Source organism: Setaria italica, chromosome II (genome assembly GCF_000263155.2).
Source record: "Setaria italica strain Yugu1 chromosome II, Setaria_italica_v2.0, whole genome shotgun sequence".
NCBI lineage: Eukaryota > Viridiplantae > Streptophyta > Magnoliopsida > Poales > Poaceae > Setaria > Setaria italica.
In genome coordinates, this window is record NC_028451.1 from 30,378,910 (window position 1) to 30,384,938 (window position 6,029).

Sequence of the window (6,029 nt, forward strand, 5' to 3'; positions counted from 1 at the left end):
TTTTATGTTCTAGTTTCCAAGGAGCATCACGTTAATATATTGCATTGTTTGAGAATATGTAACGATTTGCACTTGTAAAGCCAAGAATATAGGCCAAGAAGCCTGGATTCGCATGATCTAGGCGCAACGAGCCTAGGTGCAAAAGCATAGAAAAGAAAATGAAGACAACATGAGCATCCTACATTGTTAATCCACGGCTAACATCATTAATTAGATAATCCTAAAAAACATCATTAATTAGAAGGGTTTGCTACAGTACTCAGAAGTGAATATAAACCGTACATTTATATCGATTTAGATAGATTTAATGACCTATTACCGTACATTTATATCGATTTAGATAGATTTAATGACCTATTAGATCATTTATTTCTAGATTTATTAATTTCAAAAATTGGATAATTATGGCAAATATCTTTCCATCAGATCTAACTTGTGTTATCCTATTAGATCTGATAATATGTGAGGTGACCAATTAGAAAAAAATGTAAGTAACCTTCTATACGTGACAAAGTTGCAGAAATAAAGATATCATGTGATACTTGATAAGAGAGAGGCTTACAAGTTTTTTTTTCATGTGTGTTTTGAAAAAATATACGTAACGTGACATCCCTATTTTTCATCAAAGTGATAGTTGCATTTTGCGTAAAAAAAATCATGACTCAGTGAAAGGCCAACGTAGCATTCTAACGATGGCATGCAAATGGACTTCTTCAAAAGAAAAAAAATGGTGACAAAAAAAAATCTCTCAAACCGTATCTCAGGAGCGAGTTAAGCCGCGACCGGTCGCGCAGTCCACCAATCGTGCGACATTAATTACGACATACTGCTACATACAAGCGGCTTATTTATTACATATTGTTGTATGCATGCTGTCGTTATCAAGAATTACGAGTCAAGACAACGGCAAGTGAATTTGTTTTTATGCGCGTAGGGCTCGGATGGTTTGCACGAGAGGACACGGCGTTAGACTGGTTTAGGCAGGAATAGCCCTACATCCAGTATGAGAGGCAGCTCGTGTTACTCGTGCAGAGTTTGTAGTAGGGGTTACAAACGGGCGAGAGAGGGAAGCTGGTCCCAAGTCTCTTGGGTGTGCACTGATGCTCGTGAGGAGAGAGTGTGAGTTGGGGGGTGTTCGGTTGGCTTGAGAGCTATCCCTTGCTCGGTTCCTCCAGTCTTCTTTTTATAACGCAAGGAAGAGACGGGGGTTACAGTTGAGCGAGGAGTCAGGGGAAGTAAAAGAGATAAGCGAGTAAAGTAAAGCAGAGCACAGGGCGAAGGACCGAGTCCCCGGGATTGCCGCCATCCCTTCCGGTCTCTGTCTCTCGTCAGTGTGACCGCTGGAGGGGGGCGGCTGTCGTTGGGCCCTGTCGACGACCCTCCGGTCGACCATCGTTGTCGAGCGTGCGAGATTTGTGTGTGGTGTCCGACCGTTGTAGCCATGCATGATGATGATGATGCCCGGCCGCAGCAGCTGTGCGTGCCGTGGAGAACGACTGTCCTCTGTAGCCCCGCGTGCTGACCGGGAGGCGCGGCCTACATGTCTCTGCCATCGGACCGAGCGCGAAACTGGGCGGCGCTCCCTCCTGTGCTGGGGGCGTGGGTAATGAGTGCCCTACTACGAGCAGGGGAGGCGACGGATCAGGACGGTGCCACTGTAGCCTGTGCGGTCGTGGCTACAGTGTACCGCCTGAATACTGTGGCGGGTCACGTCGAGGGGCGCGAGCGCCTTTCTGCGCGCCTGAGCCGCATCGTATTTATGGTGAGGTTGGTAGGGGCCCATGAGGACCTGCGCCCATGTTCGCTGATCCACGCCCGCCCTCGGGCGAGACGAGGCCCTGTTTGGTAGGCCCGGATGCGTCCGACCCCCTGCACCCGGGGTCGGGCGAGGCAGAACCTTGCGGTGAGGGGTTGGGCGTATCCAACCCTAGGACCGTGGGTCGGGCGAGGCGGAGCCTTTCTTCGGGAAAAACCATGAACTTTGATGCCAGTCCGGGCTCGAACGTGACGTCGGGACGCCCTTGGCTTGCGCTCGCCTGGGTGATGGCCACTACCGGACCCGACCCTTCTCACCCCTTGCTCGGGGGAGTCCTGGGGCAACTGGTGAACCCATAGTAGGCCAGCCTTCGAACCCCTAGACCGTAATGGGCTGTAGGAGCGTTTTAAGCTCTGTATCCCTTTTTTACCTGCCCCCACGAAATGAGGGAGGGGGAGACGTTCCCTGCAGTAGATCGTGCGCGCGATTTCCAAAAAAGGTAGGAGTGATGGGGTACCTGGCGTCGCATTAACTGCGATTGGATTGCCGCTTTCACTTCTCGCGCGCCCAAAGATAAGGGAGTCCGCCTCGCCAGTTCCGCCCCGCACTCGTCCTCAAGCCTTCCTTACTTTCTTGCGCACTTTTCGCCTTCCCTCGCCCCAGTGCAGCAGCTTTCTCCGCCCCCCGCCGTCGAGCCTTCCATCCCCTCAGCGATGGAGTCCTGGATGCGCTCGAACTTCAGCACCTCGCGCGCCAACGGCCTCGTGAAGAAGGGCCTCCTTTGCGAGAGGACCGCCAAGGACGAGTGGCGGTTCCCCGAAAGGGAAGATGCGCCGTAGTCGGATGGCGGCTACGTCATCTCATTCGCACACTTCCATGAGAGGGGGCTCGCGGCTCCGCCGAGCCTCTTCTTCCGTGGGTTGCTGCACTTCTATGGGCTCGAGCTGCAGCATCTCAACCCCAATGGGATCCAGCACATCGCGGCATTCGTCGTGCTATGCGAGGGGTACCTGGGAATCAAGCCCAACTTCTCGCTTTGGAAGTACTTCTTTACAGTTAGCCTGTATCAGAAGACTGAGAAGAAGGGGACCCAGGTGTGGGTAGTTCCAGTGCCGATGGGGTGCGTCGGCATCCACCTCCACCAGAACCATGCCAAGGAGTACATGGTGATGAAGACCGCGGCGTCCCATAAGGGGTGGCACCAGCAGTGGTTCTACGTGAAGAACTACCCCGAGTCCCCCTTGCTGGAGTTTATCGGCCGTGTCATTGCAGCGACGCCGGACCACTGGTTGTACAGTCCGTCGAGAAGGAAAAGAAGCAGATCGCCGGTCTTCTTCAAGCCATCGACCGTCTGAAGGATAGGGGCCTGACCGGGGCTGGAGTTATCGAGGCGTACCATGCTCGGAGGGTGGCGCCGCTGATGCTTCGGGTCCGCACGCTCGACGACATGGTTCCCGGCGCGCCGACCAAGGGCACCGTCCTTGCGACGGGTGTGCTTGCCGACGTCGAGATCGAGTAGCGCGTCTGGGAGGCGCTGGATGACAGGGACGTCGTCTACCCGGTGCCCGGTTATCCTCCGATGCGCCCGGACGAGTACTTCATCCCGCTGGTGAGGATTTCGTACTCTCGTTCTTCTTCCTTGCATTTCCTGGTCTATCGTCCTAACGCGGAGTCCTTGTATTTACAGGGCAATCTGACCCAGGTCATGGCCTCGTGTCCGCCGGTGCTAGAGGACGCAGAGCGGCGGCGGCAGAACCGCCTCCTCGCCGAAAAGCAGAAGAGGAGGAAAGACAAAGAGATGGCGAGGAAGAGGAAGAGGGCCGCGAAAGAGTTCCAACGGCGGCGGAGGGGCGCGGTCATGTCGGACGATGACAACGACGACGATGATGATGAGGATGAGGAGAAAGATGAGACCGAGGAGGAGGAGGAGGAGGAGGAGGAGGAGGAGGAGGAGGAGGAGGAGGAGTATGTCCTGGCCCCCACGCCAGGTGCGCTTGTTATCCGGGACCAGCCCCCTCAACCGGCCGCGGGGGGCAGGCCGAGCAGACCACCCGCCCAGGGCTCGGCCCTACGGGGCTCGGTGGCCGCGCCCCAGGCGTTGGCTCGGGGCGCGCCTCGGGGATCGATGGAGCCGACCCCCGACCCTCTGCTTGCGTCACGCGAGCAGAGAAGTAGTGGCAAACGGCTGCTGTCGGATGTCCCGGGGTCGGCGTCGAGCTCGGAGGCAAAGCGCGCTCGTCACCCTCGCGCCGTGGTGAGGTAAGTGGAAAGTTGTTACTTACCTTATTCCTTTCCTGGCATCAAGCTGCTTTTGATGAAGTTGTCATTGTCTCGCAGTGCTGCTCCTCGGGACTTCGTCCCGCCGCTGGCGCCGAAGAAGGCGCTCCGGGCGTCGACCGCCCCTGCGGGGCCAACCGTGACCCCGCCAGGAGCGAGCGGCGGTGTCGTTGGAGAGGCCGCGGTGCCTCCTGCGGAGGCGGCCCCTGCGGCGGCGACTGGAGAAAGGGTGCTGCAATCAGGCACAGTGCAGGGGCCGACCCCTGTTCCGCCTTCTGCCTCCGCAGCCGACCCTGCGGGACAAGATGCTGCCCCTGGGGTTCCTCCGCCTGGCGAGGTGATAAACCTTGGTGACGAGGCGGAGGAGGAGCCGGTGGGGGAGGCGTCAGCGTCCGAGGCCCCGGCCGCAAGGGCGGCGGCGACAATGGTGGTGGAGACAGTGGTGGTGGAGACAGTGGTGGTGGCAGAGACGGGGGCGGCGACGGCGGAGATGGTGGCGCTAGCCTCGGCGGCGACAACGGGGACGGCGTTGTCGGGGCGGGCCGAAGAGTCCTCCCGTGCCCTCATCCTGCTTGGTCACAACCCCAACGCGTGGGGAGGGTCGACCATCCGTTGCATGTCCCTTGAGGACCCGCAGAGGCCCCGCTTCATGTTGGACGATGTTGGGGAGCGTGCAGAGAAGGCCCTGGGCCCCGCTGGGTCGGGGCTCGGGATCCGATCTTCTTCGCTGTCGTAGCGGCCGCCATGGTGGACGTGGTAGCCGCGGTTCGCACCATCCTCCCTGTCCGCACGGGAACACCTTCGCGCGTCCAGGGTGTCGCGGGCATCACGGATAGGACCGACGCACCGGTGGATGGATGGTGCTCCACTGCCTGCAGGCGGTGGGGTCCGTCGAGCGGGCGCGGCCTGGTTCCCCCTGGAGTAGGCTGGTGGACACACTCCCCACGCCTTTCGGGAGGTGCGGTGGGTGCCGCCCTGCTGGCGTTGTGCCCGTGTCGTCAGGACGCGGAGCTTTCCGCCTGCTGGATCGCGGCGCACTCCAGCAGGTTACGCACCTCCTGGTGAGCGTGCCACTCCTCGGGCGTCGCTGGCTCGGGGAGTCGTCGGATTAGGGCCGCCGCGGCGGCGATGTTCTGGCTGGCGCGTGCTAAGAGTTGAGGACGATCCTCATCCTCGCAGATGTGCCGTTGGACGTCGCGCGCCCGTTGACGTGCCCCGCCTTCATTGCGGGGGCGCTCGACCTCCAGGTTGGGCGCCGCGCGCGCCTCTGGCAGACATGGCCGCTCCGGGACCCTGGCGAGGGCCCCGGTTGTAGCTGCGGCGCGTGGTGGGGGAGTGTGCTGCCTCCCTTCGGCGCCGTTGTTGTTGAATCCCTCGGAGTGCACGTCAGCCATGAAGCACTCACGTGAGGGGTGGTGGCTCCCATTGTCGGAGCCAGCATCGGAGGCTATCCCCGCCACGCCCGCGAACTCGTTGTTCGCGGATGGCACGATCATGGACCGTGCCAAGAGACGACCGTGAGTCACCGCGGCGTTGCGCAAGCCGAAGGGCCACTCCTCCAAAGGAGGCCCCGTGGTACGTGCCCGGCCGCCCACCACCATTCCAGCGGTGGAGCCGGAGATGACGCGGTGAGCGGGCAGGACGAGTAGAGGAATCGGCTCGATTCCCTCTCCCGTGGCGAGGAAGTCCAAACTCTCGAAGCGGATCTGGGAGCCAGGAGCAAAGCCGATGTCGCGGTTGGCCATCCGAAGTCGGTGAGGTACGCGCAAAGGTCCTCTACCTGGCGCGCCAACTGTCGTTGTCAAGAATTACGAGTCAAGACAACGGCAAGTGAATTTGTTTTTATGTGCGTAGGGCTCGGATGGTTTGCATGAGAGGACACAGGTTTAGACTGGTTCGGGCAGGAATAGCCCTACGTCCAATATGAGAGGCAGCTCGTGTTACTCGTGCAGAGTTTTGTAGTGGGGGTTACAAATCGAGCGAGAGAATGAAAGCT